The 15,527-nt window shown below is 40.2% G+C and overlaps 1 pseudogene; it reads left to right on the top strand.

Annotated features, from left to right (window-relative positions):
• Window positions 1-8,425: 8,425 nt before the first annotated feature.
• On the top strand, window positions 8,426-13,672 carry LOC131826792 (coiled-coil domain-containing protein 152-like; annotated as a pseudogene).
• The last annotated feature ends 1,855 nt before the right edge of the window (window positions 13,673-15,527 follow it).

The raw sequence follows: 15,527 nt of genomic DNA, 5'->3' as shown, positions 1-15,527 counted from the left end.
GGCATCCCAAAGTATACATATTCTTAAAGATTCTATATATGTAATTTCTCTCCAGAAATGTATCAGTTTAGGGGCACCTGGTTGGCTCAGTCCACAGAGCATGTGACACCTGATCTCAAGGTTGTGAGTTCGAGCCCCGAGTTAGGTGTTGCCACTGCTTAAAAACAAAATCTTTTATTTATATAAATAACAACTTATTTATGTAAATAAAAAAATAAAATCTTTTATTTATATAAATTGATACATAAAAATATATCAATTTATATTCCACCTAGACCTCAAGAGTGTCCTGTTTTCTGTACTGTATTACCAGCAATGGAAATTTTTATTTAAAAAATTTTTTTTGCAACTTGATGGGGCACCCCCAAATTTTTGGTTCATGTCATTTATTGAGCAATTCATCTTTCCCCCATTACATCTAAATGCTTTAATTTCAGATGGCAAAAATTTTATATGCATGTTTGGACTTGTTTCTGACATTTTTATTATGTCACAGATTTCTACATTTCTGTTACCACTACCTCTCAAACCCCTCCAATTGTTTTTTTTAAGATTTATTTTTTTATTTGAGAGAGAGAGAGAAAGTGCATAGGGGAGGGGCAAAAGGAGAAGAATCTTAAGCAGACTTTGCATAGAGTCCGGAGCTCATGAGGGGACTCGAACTCACCACCCTGGGATCATGACCTGGGCAGAAACAAAAGGCGGGTCGCTTAACCGAATGTACCATCCAGGTACCCCAAAACCCTCCAAACTCTATTGGAATTATTTTTATAAATTACACTTAATGTATAGTTTAATTTGGGGGAAAGTTGATCCTGTTCTGATATTAAATGTTCCCATCCAGAAACAAGTTATGTCTATCTGTGCAACAAGGACTTTTAAGATAACGATGTTCATTCTAAAAATATAATTTTGAGGAGCTCAATTTTTTCAAGATCTAAAATTAATCTCACTTCCACATTTTCAAATTCAGTGCAACTTAAGGGAGGAAATTTCTGCCCATTTTGCTCTTTGTTTGGCCAATCTAAGACATTTCACAATTTCTACTAATTTTTACCATTTCTCATCTACTTTTCTTTTTCAACTGCTAGTTTTCTCTTCTATACATCTCCTAGTTCTGTATCCTAAAAAATAGCCTTTCTCTTCTTTTAGCTGTAAAATATCATCCAAAAAGAAACAGCAAATGTTCACTCTGTATGCATTTCATTCAATTCAATATGAGTGAACATTCTGCAAATACTGAGTATTTGCCAAGTAAACAGAGTAAAACCATATTAATATGCTACTTGATAACATAATGTGATATTCTTTCATATTTAGCATCCAAATTATTGAAAAATAATGACTATCAGGTCTTCGCCTGTGGCCTAATACTCAAGTTTACCACATGGTAGCTTGCCCAGCAGCCTAGCTCTTGTTGACCTTGTCCTCAAGACAAATTGCACTTGATGGGCTCCACGGTCTACTCCTTCCTTAGAAAAGCTGTAAAGATGTGTTCTTTCTGTAGACTGCCCATGGACATACCAGGTCCCCTTAGCCCTTCTTTCTCCTGCCTGTTTGGGCACCTCCTTCCAACCTTCTCAACCCTTGTGGACCTGACTTCCTGCCACTCCCTTCCTCAAGCTTCTCACTGGGTCCCGTGGGTGTTTCTTGCAGCACTACACAAAAGAGCAAAAAGTTGGAAACAACTTAAGCCTATTAATATGGGAATTTTCAAGTCAAAAAATTTTTAAAGATTTTATTTATTTATTTGACAGAGATCACAAGTAGGCAGAGAGGCAGGCGGGGTGGTGGGGGGCGGGGAAAGCAGGCTCCCTGCTGAGCAGAGATCCCACTGTGGGGCTCCATCCTAGCACCCTGAGATCATGACCTGAACTGAAGGCAGAGGCTTAACCCACTCAGCCACCCAGGTGCCCCTCAAGTCACATTTTAATCTATTCTGCAAATGACCAGCAGTGTGATCTCGATCAAGCAAGTACTTAACCTTTTTGTAACTTAGTTTCCTTGATAAAAATGGGGATCCCAGTAATGTCTACTCCATGGAATAGTTGTGATGATGAAATGGTCTAATTTTTATCAAGCACTGGAAGGTTACCTCATGCACAGTAAGCAGGATATATTTGTTCATTCAATAGGAATGAAAAAAAGAAGAAAAATTATAGAATACGAAACAATGGTTAAAAAATCAAGATTCTACATAGATGTATATGGCATATTATTAAATAAAACCATTTATATAATATATAAATCTATACAAAGTATATTGTTGAGTTAAAAATGTGATGGAGACTAATATATGTATTGTGATCACGTACACATATATACATTGTATATGTATGTATCCCACATACAGAGGAAATTAGCTAGAGAAATACATCTCAACTTTTGACTATAACTAATTTCTGGATGGAGAATTTTTTTTCTTTAATTCTTTACACTTCTACACTGTTTGAATTTTTAAATCATAATATCACATTAATGTATGACTTATGCAAAAGAAAATTACATTAAGAGAAAATACAAGCAAATAGTCTGGACAGACATTTCACAGAAGAAGAAGTACAAATAGCTTCCAAACTTATGAAAATACATTCAAGATCAGAAAACTTAAGTTGAAACAAAGAGATACCCATTTTTTGTCTTTCAAATTGGCAAAAAATAAAAAGGCTTAATAACATCCAGGATTAAGGATTTACTTGTTCACGAAATGCTGATGGAATTTAAATAGGGGAAATTGTGTATATGAGTGTGTGTGTGTGTGTGTGTGTGTGTGTGTGTAAAAAATGACCAGATGATAACAATTTTATTCTTCCTAATTTACAGAAGTTTTAGCACAAATGCATAAAGATGATATATGAATATATAGAATGTTTATATAAACATAACTTCTAATGCAAAACTGTTTAAATTTCCACACCAGGAGAAGGGCTCAACTAAGGAATACAATCCAGCCTTTAAAAAAATAAGGTTTAGGGACACCTGGCTGGTTTAGTTGGTAGAGCATGTGACTCTTGATCTCAGGGTTGGGAGTTTGAGCCCACGCTGGGTGTGGAGATACCTTAAAATTAAAATCTTTTTTGAAAATAGTTTTTAGGGGCGCCTGGGTGACTCATTGGGTTAAAGCCTCTGCCTTTGGCTCAGGTCATGATCGCAGGGTCCTGGGATCGAGCCCCGCATCGGGCTCTCTGCTCAGCAGGGAACCTGCTTCCCAGCCCCCGCCCCCCCCCCACCTACTTGTGAACTCTGTCAAATGAATAAATAAAATCTTTTTTAAAAATAAATAAATAAAGTTTTTATGCACTAAGCTGAAAGTTCATAATAAAAAGAAAACAAATCATGCTAGCAGGACAATAATTATAGGATTCCCATTTCTGTGAAAATAATGACAAAAGAAAACCCTACTTCTGTGTAGATATGTTTGCAAAGCATGAACAAATGCTGTCAAGCTTACACACAGACTGAGTGATGGCCGAGGCAGGGAGTGGGAGCAGGAGAAATGCTGCTTATGTCACCCAGGTGCGCTTCGAGTACTCTTGTGTCTGTGAGCTGCTATTGTTCTTGAATTTTAGAAGTTGTAGGGGCTTTTTAAATCAACATTTCCCTTAATCAATCTATGTGTAGCTATATTTTTATAAATAACAGTGTTAAAAGGGATGCCTGGATGGCTCAGTCGGTTAAGCGTCTACCTTCAGTTCATGATCCTAGGGCCCTGGGATGGAGTCCCACATTGGGCTCCTTACTCATTGGGGAGCCTGTTTCTCCCTCTGCTGCTCCCCCTGCTTGTGCTCTCTCTCTCGCCTTCTCTCTCTCTGACAAGTAAATAAATAAAATCTTTTTTAAAATGACAGCATTAGAGGTGCCTGGGTGGCTCAGTCCTTAAGTGTCTGCCTTTGGCTCAGGTTATGATCCCAGGGTCCTGGGATCGAGCCCCACATCAGACTCACTGCTTGGCAGGAAGCCGGCTTCTCCCTTTCCCATTCCCTCTGCTTGTGTTCTCTCTCACGCTGTGTTTCTCTCTGTCAAACAAATAAAATCTTTAAGAAAAAAAAAATTTTTAAATGACAGCATTAAAAAGCAAATGTGGGGAGGAATATATGAGAATCTCAATTTTTTTGTGAACGTAAATGTGTTCTAAAAAATAGTCTATTTTTAAAGCCAAATGACCAAAAGTTGTGCTAAAAACATTTTTTTAGCTTTGTGTTGCGATGTGAAATGCAGTTTCCTAAACTGGCGAGCTGATATCAAGAAAAAAATTACATGTAATGTAGTATTTTATGACAAAATGTTGTGCTGTATTTTTTTTCTGGATTCAATTTTGACATAAAGGGAAGAGTTTCTTGAAGGAAAAGTATAAATGTTAAACATTTTCTTATCATGTGCTCCTTAGCATTTACCTATATAAGTTGAACATTTATCTTCACACAGAACCTGCATAGAAAAGGTTATAACAGCTTTGTTCATGACTGCCGAAACTTAGAAGCAACCAAAGCGTCCTTTAATAGATGAAAGGAAACACAAATATAGTCCGTCCAGATGATGGAATAATATATAGTCCGAGAAAAAAATTGAGCTTTTAAACACAAAAAGACATGATATCCACATATAACATAGCATATACATTAAATGTATATCACTAAGTGAAAGAGAACAATCTGAAAAGGCCACATACTGTATGGTTCCAGCTATGTGACATCCTGAAAAAGGCAAAAGCTATAGAGTTGGTAGAAAGATCAGTGGTTACCCGGGTTCAGCAGGAGGGAGGGATGAATAGGCAGAGCACAGGGGGTTTAGGGCAGTGAAATCATTCCATAGGATACTACCATGGTGGATACACGTCATTCTACATCTGTCAAAACCCACATTCTTGATCTCGGTTGTGAGTGAGCCCCACGTTGGCTGTAGAGATGATTTAAAAATACAATCTCACGGTCCTGGGATACATTCCCACATCGGGCTCTGCTCTCCCTCTACCACTCCCCCTGCTTGTGTTCCCTCTCTCGTCGTCTCTCTCTGCCAAATAAAGTACAATCTTTTTTTAAAAATAAAAATAAATAAAATCTTGAAAAAAAAAAAAAAAAACCTCACAGAAGGTACACCACAAAGAGGGAAGCCTAATGTAAACTATTGACTTTACTTAGTAATTATGTATCAATATGCATTCATCGGTTGAAAGAAATCATCACATTAACACAAGATGGTAATAATAGGAGAAATTGGGATGGATGAAGACCTATACAAAAGCTTTTCTATAAATCTAGAACTAGGGACTCCTGGGTGGCTCAGTGGGTTAAGCCTCTGCCTTCAGCTCATGTCATGATCTCAGGGTCCAGGGATTGAGCCCCGCATCGGCCTCCCTGCTCAGTGGGGAGCCCGTTTCTCCCTCTGCCTCTGCTCTTACTCAGTCTCTCTTGAATAAATACATAAAATCTCTTTTTAAAAATACACTTAAAACTACTTTTATTTTTTTTCTAAAACTGCTTTCTTAAAAATGTCTATTAATTTCAAAAAAGTATAAAGATTGAGATCAACGCTTCCCACCCCATGTCCTGGTTGGAGAGCCATCGACAGAGAGCCAGTAATTCATCACAGCTCAGCCGCCAACTCGGTTGAGGGACATGCCCAGATACTGGAAGCATGAAGAAGGAAGCACGCAAATGGCAAACAGATTGAACTGGTTTCTTTGCATGAACAGAAATCCTATCAAAGAATTACAATCACTCTCCTCTCTGCTCCTTAAGGCTGCTTGCATCTCACCAGTCATCTCTCGCACTTGTAGTCAAATCTGGACCAAATTCTATTGTCAGGATCTGCTTCTCACCAGACATGAAGTCCTTCATCTGGTCTGGCTGGCGTAGCCTCTGAACAGTCCTGGTGTGGCTGGGCAGTTTCTAAGTGCATGCCCACCTTGTACCCCTTGTGCCTGGAGGACACCGGGGTCCTCTGGGATGGCTGGGACATCCTCTTCCTTTAGCTTCTGTTGGCTTCTCCCTGTTCAAATGGCTGGGATTTCCATGTCCCAATTCCAGATTCAGTTCAGTTCCCACAGGAATGTAAGTCCAAGAAAGCAGGGAATGGTGTTTTCATTGTTTTGTTCTCTGATGTACTCCTCATATCTGGAACAATGCCTCATTCATGAAAGGAGTGTGGAAATACTTGGAAAAAAGCAAGAGATGAATTAAAAAAAAAAAGGAAAAACATACACACATTTTTTTTTTCTTAACTGTTCCCTTTTGGGAAAAGCTCTCTTTTTCCCGAAGATTATGTCCTTCTTACTTCTTTGGTGTTAAAAATGGTTTTTCTCAAGTAACAGCAGTCGCCTCTGTGGGAGAGATATTCACCTTGCACTGTCATCCTCCGTAACTTTTGGTTTTACCTATTCAGAAATAAATACATACAATTTAAAAATAAAATCACTGATGGCAATTTTTGCACATCCATAATTGGCAGAATAAAAATGTATTAATTGCAATCTTATATTAATTTCCTAAACTTATTTAACTTTTTAAAAATTAAGAGCAATCCACCCCAAATACCAAAGCACTGAGCACAACTTGGCTCTGAGTATTTGATGAATGAATGAACCATCTCAATTTTGAAATGGTCGAGGTTAGTGTGTAGTTGTCACGACAATAAAACTTTCTGTCATGACACTGTGAAGGGCTCTTGTCACCTGTCACTATACTCTAACAACCAGTTCCTGATTGCTTTCTCCACAATGAGGGTCTCCTGCTCAGATTCATTCTTACACACGCATGCACACACACACACGCACACACACACACTCGTGTGCTCACACACATACCATCGTCTGTCTGTAAGCATTCTTAGGGTCCACTCTGGGCAAGTTGGGCAGCATGGGGATCTCTGTTAGATCCTGATGCCTCTGGAGGTAGGTTGCAAGAGAGGCTGTCTACCTCAGAATCGCTTGGGATTTGTTACACTTCCAAGTTCCAGAGCCGCAGAATCAATGCGGGAGTTGGGGGTAGCCTGAAGTCTGGCTGGAAAGATACCCTAGGAGCCCCTCCTGCTGCTCTGCTGTCCCTGCCACCCCAGACTTGGACTTCCTCCAAAGGCCACGTCTTCCTCATCACAGGATCCCCAGGTCTGGCGGAATATGGCACTACTTGGAAAGCACATCATTGCCGGTGATACTGGAGCTGGGGCTTAATCCATGATCACCGGTTTCCACAGAGGGGGAAGAGAGCCCCAGTAAGAAGCAAGGCAGCGGAGCATCATGTACCGAGGCAGGCACAGGGCTGAGTGGGGCGGCTGCAGGCCAAGGGCGGCCAGGAGCCGCAGAGCTAGGAGAGGAAAGGCTGTCCCCAGAGACTCAGAGGAAGCATGAGGGTCAGATTTCCAGCCTCCAGACCCAAACGATGCTCTGTCACTGAAGTCAGCCAGCCTGTGGCACTTTGTCACAGTAACCCTAGGAAACCAACAAAGATTCGAAATGTAACCCTTCTCCGTGGAATGACGCCTGTACCCATTGCAGTGTTTCCTTTTGTTTACCATGAAGGTGGTCATTGAATTTGAACTTCATGTATTGATCAGGCTCGTAAGGTAAGTACTCTTTGTTTACCCCCCCACCTCCCCGAGTCTTTCCCTTCCCTAGAAACATAGGCTAAAGTAGGCAATGGTGTATAATACACCAGGGGCTAAAATATCTGATATATAAGGGGGTTCCCACTCCCCCGGGGGTGGCAGTCTCTGTTTATCTTCATTTGGGGTGCTCTAAGCCAGGCTTCTCACATGGGGGTTGCCCTGGGTCTCCCGAAGACCTTGTTAAGATGCTGATTCAGATTCCAAAGATCAGGTTCAACCTGGGCTTCTTCGGTTCCAAAGCAGTCATTGGTCCTATGGATGCAGCTGGACCCCAGACGGACGTGGAATAGCAAGACCTTTTGCTCGAGGTCTGTCCAGGTCCTGTGGGAAAGAGCAGGCTCCTTCAGAAGAGGAAAGTGGATCTGGGGAAAGGACAGAATGTGTTTCCCAAACACGAGTATGAGTCAGGGATAGATCCCACCAGCTTTGAGATGCTCAGTCTAACAGTGATGCAGGAGGCAATATCCCCTTGCCAGGGTTATTTTTACTGCGCTGGGCTTATCTTTTGGGTTTTAAAACTTTTTAAAATTTAAATTCAATTAACTAACATATAATATATTACTGGTTTTGGAGGTAGTGGTCAGTGATTCATCAATCTTATATAATAGCCAGTGGTTAAGAGTCTCAGGGTTCACCTCCTCTGATTTAGTCTTGTATTCTTTTTTATTCTCGTCTCCTATGCTTCTCCATTTTTTTTTAAAGATTTTATTTATCCATTTGACAGAGAGAGAGATCACAAGTAGGCAAAGAGGCAGGCAGAGAGAGAGGGGAGGAAGCAGGCTCCCTACCGAGCAGAGAGCCCGATGCGGGACTCGATCCCAGGACCCTGAGATCACGACCTGAGCTGAAGGCAGTGGCTTAACCCACCGAGCCACCCAGGCGCCCTCCATTTTGTTTTTTTAAACAAAAACATGACTGAGATCAGATGATAATTGTCTTTCTCTGATTTATTTTGCTTTGAATAATACCCTCTAGTTCCTTCCACATCATTACAAATGGCAAGATTTTGGTTTTTGATGACTGAGTAGTATTCCATTGTGTATATATACCACATCTTCTTTATCCATCCATCTGTCAGTGGACATCTGGGCTCTCTCCATAGTTTGGCTATTGTGGACATTGCTGTTATAAACATTCAGGTTCCATTGCTTTTTTTTTCGGATTCTGACTCACTCATGAGGAAAAGGTTAAAATGCCTTGCACATAATCATAAGGATTGTGTTGTCAACTCCCCTGCTACCTGCTTGCCAGTGCATCTGATTTCTCTCTGGGATTTTAAACCTCTTCCAAAGTCCAGATGCCCTCAACGCTTAAAGGTACTTCATTCATAATGACAGTGGTGGTAATCATCATATTGACTACAACACCAGTAAATTAAGTAACAATTTTAAAGGAAATCTACATTTTTTTCAATTGTCCAATATCTAATTATTGAAACAGAGAAAGTTACTTCGGGACACTTTAACCACCTCCTAGAAGTAATTGCGGGGGTGGATAAAATATAAGCTCGTGTTGCTTTTTTATATTAACATTTCACAACGTGATAAATAAATTTCATCAGATTAAAAATAGCCTTCCCAATATATCGGAAGCATGTACCTCGAAAACGCTTTTGTTCTTTCTGAGGATACAACATTAAATTTAACCAGAATGTCCCACTTCCAACACAGCATGAAGAGCTGGACACTGAGGGGCCACACTGTCCTGGGGTGGCGCTGGCAGGTAACTCTTGCCCTATGCACAAGTCATTAATTCTAGATCTATAGTGGGTTTTATTACTGTGAAGAAAACCTTTTCATTTCTACCACATGATTTGACACTAAAAAATTATTAAAAGGAACTTAACAAACCAAAGCCATGACAAAAAAACAATGTGTTGTGTATGGATCATTTTTATGCTTGGGACCCGCTTTATTATTTTTGGAACTATTACAAGACTTCTGTTAAACATGTTGAATGTTAAGAGGAAACAGACTCTTGGCAAATGTGGAAAACCAATTACAGAATATGTCTCTGCTAGAGCTAGAGAAGCACGGGTAAGGGACAGGGGAGAAGCTGGTCCGCCCCCTGCTCTCACTGCCGAAAACACACAGACGGTGGTGTTGTCTTGAAAAGAACAGAACTGTTAAATTGTTCTTGTTATTTTTTCATTTACAGGCAAAAATAGCAAAAATGATACTTCTCAGTTAAATCTACTTATGTAGATAAGTAGGGGAAGGGGCCCCTCAGAATTCCTTTTCTTAAGGCAAATCTGATACAAAGAAAGCAGCATTTCCCAAATAAATAACCTAGAAAGTTACTTTTATGCAGAAGAAAAAGCTTAGGGCGCCTGGGTGGCTCAGTCATTTAAGCAGCTGCCTTTGGCTCAGGTCATGATCCCAAGGTCTTGGGATGCTGCCCCACATCGGGCTCCCTGCTTGGCAGAAAGCCAGCTTCTCCTTCTCCCACTCCCCCCGCTTGTGTTTCCTCTCTCGCTGTCAAATAAATAAATAAAATCTTAAAAAAAAAAGAAAGAAAGAAAGAAAGAAAAGAAAAAGCTTCACCACTAATAAAGAAATCAGATTACCTTAAATTGTAAACACTTGAATTAGAAATATTAATTTACTCACGTTTTGAGAGCATATCTGGTATATCCAGCATAGTAAAAGCTCGCTATTGTGTAAATGTTAATTAAAGGGTATCATTTTGTCTACATCAATATTGACAAGATTGAAATAAATATTTGAAAAAGCCAGACAGCTGATCTGGAAAAAGAATACATAGAGGAAATGAAACATTTTCTATTTGTCTTTAGCTGTTCCTTCATCATGTTCTTGTATGTGTACGGTACAGTGCGAAGCATCAAGATGTCAGATGAACGACACGAGCTCTGACCTCCAGGAACTTCCATTTTGGGAAGGGGCCAAGCAGCAATTCCAATATAATGTGGTCAAGGTTGTAAGAGATGCGGCCCATGTGGAAGGAGGCCAAGGAAGTCTTCACGGAGTTTTCCCCACAGAAAGAACAGCATCCTCGAGGGGCAGAGTGTGTGGGGGAGAGGAGTAGTTTGCGGTGTGAAGGGGGGGCAAGGCCACAAAGGAAACTGGAGGTGTCAGTACTAGGGCCAGCTCATGATGGATGTCCGAGGCAGACCCCATCCAAGGAGGGAAGAAAAGGCACAGTCACTTGGACTTTTGGAAAAGACTAGTAAGAAGTGTGGGCTCAGCGAAAGGAATCAGCAAGGTGAGGCATCGGGGGTGGTAACCTTTGGAAGCCATCCCCATGCCAGGCTGAAGGGTTAAAGAAAGAAGATGGCGCACTAGAATCTGGTTGTGTGCGGGATCCCAGGAAGAGAGGGTGGCCACCTGTTGAGTGCGAAGTATGAGTACAAAGGTACACGAGTAGGTGTTTGCTATTAGATTTAAACTAGTTTTACACATTCATAAGATGTTTAAATATTTGAATTTGAAAACTATCATATGGTAAGAGCTTAGTTATAGAACACTGTAGAACTATAATAAATAAAAAGACAGCCCCTGGCTAATGAGGTCAGTCTTCAGTTAGACCTGCCCTGCTAGGCGCCTTAGGACCAAGAGACCGATTGTGGCTGTGCCTGTTACCCACTGATGGCAGGAGGACTTGTGGATCGGGTCGCCCAGTGCTGGCCTGTCCTCCGTGTTGGGCTGTCTGCCCCCATCAGGGTTTTACAGGAGATGGAGAAGCACTTTTGGCCAAGGACAAAGAGCACTGGGTGCGGAGTGGTGGGGGTGGAAGACGGCTGAGCACAATCCCTTCCTCCTCTCTGTCCCCAGAACCTCAAATCCTAATGCTGATCCTTAATCACAAAAGTTAAACAGACTTAGGCAACTCAATTCTCAGTGATAATGAACATCAGAAATCACATGGATTAATGAGTCGCAAGTGATCCCGTTCAGAATAATTTTATTTCTAATTTCTTAACCCTCTGGATGCATGCCCGGTGAACAAGCACTGACAGGGAATGGTTTGAGCCTGAATGCACCCTTTCCCCGCTCGGTGGCAGAGCTCTACACTGTAGAATGAGGCCTAAGGAGGCCAAGGTCAATGCAAGGGGCAGCGGCCTTTACTCTTGTCATGAAGCACATGCCACTTCTCTGCCAAAGGTTCAGACTGAGGAAGAAAGGGGGGAAACCGTCTGGAAGGTGCCACCCCTTTTCTCTCAGCTTTATGCTACTGAATCCCCAAATTCCAGTCATGCATTCTTGTTGCCTCCTCCCTTCTCTGTCTTCTGAGAACTGAGTGACTTGGCAGCCTTCGGCTGATACTGGCTAAGGACATCAGCACCTGTGTGGGGAAGGACACCAGCTCGAGGCACCCCAAACGGCCAGCTGGTCTTCTGTTCTCGGGGTCCCATGAAGCCACAGGCCTAAAAGAAGAAAAAGAATGAAAAGAAAGAAAAGGGAGCGGTCTTTCCCATGTGCTGCTGCCCACGTCCATGTCTGCTTAAAAGAGAAGAGAGATACAAATTTCAGGGGCGTTTCTCTTCAAAGGTGACAGGCCTGCTTGTCTTTCTCTAGCAGACTAAGCACAAATGACACTCCGGTAGCCACAGGCTCACCTGAAATATAAATGGATGAAAGCGCAAAATATTTAAATGTGTAACTGTTGAAACAATCTGATCAAAAGTGCATTAATGATCACATCCATAGAAATAACTAAGTCAGCTCAGTGAGGAATTGAGAACACTTAGCCACATGGCTTTGAGCAGAGTCAGGATTCTAGGCCTGATTCCCAGCTCTGTCCCCCCAGCTGTCTGACCTCAGGCAAGCTACCCAACCTTTCTGCATCTTTAAAGTGGGGAGAATACAGGGAGGGGACAGCCCTGTGGGACAGACCCGCACCCGGAAGAGGAGGAGGTGTGGGAAACTGCAGGGACCTGTGAGCCGAGAAAATGATAGAAACCAGTGGAAAGAATAATATACTGGATATACAGTTGGAAAAAACTATTCATTAAAAGTAATGCAAACAAAGGAGATCTCAATTAAAGAAGAATGTGCTGCTCTTCGTAATATGATAAAAGGGCTACAACAGACCATTAAATCTCAACATGATTTGAAAAGTGAAAATGAACAACTAAAAAGAAATGTTGATCTTATGAAAGAAAATTTAAAATCTCATGAACAGGCATATAAGAATACTATTGCCAAACTTATGAGTGAAATGAAAATCAAAGAGGAGGGACATAAGATAGAAATAAGGAAACTTCGTCAGGATATGCGGGAAAAAATTGAGTCAAAAGAAGAAAAGCATAAAGACCTGATAGAGAAAAAGGAGGTAGAAATTTCAGAGTTAAATGCAAAGTTAAGAACTCAAGAGAAGGAGAAACAAAGTGAAATTATCAAATTACAGTTAGAGTTTGATGCCAAACCAGCAAGACTTCAAACTAAATCAAACCCATACCCATATTCTACTGTTTTGCCACAGAGCATCTACAGAAGGAAGCTTCAACATCTTCAAGAAGGATAAAACAAGGAGATCGCAGTTCTTCGTGATACCATTCATGATTCAGAGCAACGTCTCTCCCTTGACAAAGATTCTCAACTTAAACCTACTGGCAAAGGTTCTTACCTTAAGTGTAGATGTTTTTGAGTAGAACAGTAAATTCATTAGTCGCTACCTAATTTCTTTAAAAGCAGTTGAAAATACACTTCTATCATTAATATAACCTACTGCCTAAATAATAACAAAGAAAGAGGAGAGCTTCAGACTTTTTAAATTGAGTTTATTTAAACAAATCCATATTTGGTGTACTACATTCTTGCTGAACAGTATTACCCGTAAAGGAGTTCAGGTTTATAGGCCTTAGTTTACCTATTGAACCATAACTGACTATGGAAATACTTTCTAAACAATCAAGACATAGCATTCTTTTATCTTTTCTATTACAACTCTCAAAACAGACTATCTCAAATTCAAGAGTATAATATAATGCTAGATAAAGAAAATAAGATACAAGGCCTTCATTCATATGTGATAGTGAAAATGAAGATAGGACTCTTAGATATACAAAGTATAAGTGGATATTTAAAATGTAGTCCTATCAAAATAGTCATGTCAGGGTGCCTGGGTGGCTCAGTGGGTTAAGCCGCTGCCTTCGGCTCAGGTCATGATCTCAGGGTCCTGGGATCGAGTCCCGCATCGGGCTCTCTGCTCAGCAGGGAGTTTGCTTCCTCCTCTCTCTCTGCCTTCCTCTCTGCCTACTTGTGATCTCTCTCTGTCAAATAAATAAATAAAATCTTAAAAAAAAAAAAAATAGTCATGTCAGTATTTCTGGAACTTAAAAGACAAAGTCACTAAGTTCTTTAAAGATTTAGTCAATTAAAAATGTAAGATTAAAAAGACTAAGATTTTTTTGAGAAATAAGTAAAGAAAAAATGGGAAAAAAAAAAACAAAAATAAAATAAAATGGGGATAATAGGGGACCTGGGTGGCTCAGTCAATTGAGCGTCTGCCTTCAGCTCAGGTCGTGACCCCAGGGTTCTGGGACGGAGCCCCGCATTGGGCTCCCTGCTCGGCAGGGAATCTGCTTCTCCCTCTCCTGTTCCCCTTCTTGTGTGCTCTGTCAAATAAATGAAATCTGAAAGAAGGAGGAGGAGGAGGAGGAGGGAGAGGTGGAGAAGGAAGAGGGGAAGAATAGAAGGAGGAGGAGAAGGAGAAGAAGAAGATACTTAAAACAGTGTTTGGTATATACTAAGTGTTGGGTAAACGTTATGATTGTATACAGATTATTCTATAGTTATATGTGGAATACCAAACCAAAAGTCCTGAGGAAAAGACTTGCTGGAAAAATCCCACTTACTTGGCTAGTCATTTCATGCTTTATAGACTATATCATATAACCTGCTGCTTGTGTTTATTATAAACAGCTTATTTCACTCAGCTTAATCCCTAACTTTTAATCACTTCTTCAATAACTTTTAAGTAAAATTAGCTTAATTCTAGAAATCAACAATTTAAATTCTATAAGTTTAAGTGATCAAAACTAAACTTGCATTATTCACAGACATCCACACAACTATTCGTGCTTCACTTCTGGGGACAACTAGAATCTTTATGCTGATGATTTCTGCTTTTTTATTCCTATATTATGACGGGTGAGGTAAAGGAGATTGGAACAACTGTTATTTAAGGAAACTGCAACAGAAGCACCTGGGTGGCTCAGTGGGTTAAGCCGCTGCCTTCAGCTCAGGTCATGATCTCAGGGTTCTGGGATAGAGCCCCACATCGGGCTCTCTGCTCAGCAGGGAGCCTGCTTCCTCCTCTCTCTCTCTCTCTCTCTCTCTCTGCCTGCCGCTCTGCCTACTTGTGATCTCTATCTGTCAAATAAATAAATAAAATCTTAAAAAAAAAAAAGGAAACTGCAACAATGTTTTAAATTTTTCATTGTATCTCTTTTCTTTCCCCTTTTTTCCATTCCACAAAACAACAACAACAATAAAAAGAATATTAAATTAGTATAATTTTGAGGAAAGTCTGTAAAATAAATTTATTTAACATCAAATCTGGTTTAGTGGAAATCCCACTAATAAGGAATGAGGTCATGTCTCTTACAATGAATCATGTCCATTAAATTTATCTTGTTTTCTGGATGTTTTCCGTCCTTCATTTGTCATTTCCAAGTCTCTAATTCTTGTTGATTTTTCAATTAAATGAAATTATTTTTTTTTTAAATTCTGAAGACAGCATTAAACTGAAGCTATACTATAATATAATCTATATTGGTGATGCCTGAAGTTGTCGAATCACTATTTTGTTCACCTGAAACTAATGCAACACTCTATGTTAACTATACTGGAATTAAAATAAAATCCTTTAAAAAGTTAAACAGATTTAAAAATATATATGTACACACACATACACATACATAAATACATAAACACACAGATAATCTGTATTAACACAAGTCT

Source organism: Mustela lutreola, chromosome 3, assembly GCF_030435805.1.
Source record: "Mustela lutreola isolate mMusLut2 chromosome 3, mMusLut2.pri, whole genome shotgun sequence".
Taxonomy (NCBI): Eukaryota; Metazoa; Chordata; class Mammalia; order Carnivora; family Mustelidae; genus Mustela; species Mustela lutreola.
The sequence above is the reverse complement of the archived record's forward strand: the minus strand, read 5'-3'. Positions and strand labels throughout refer to the sequence as shown.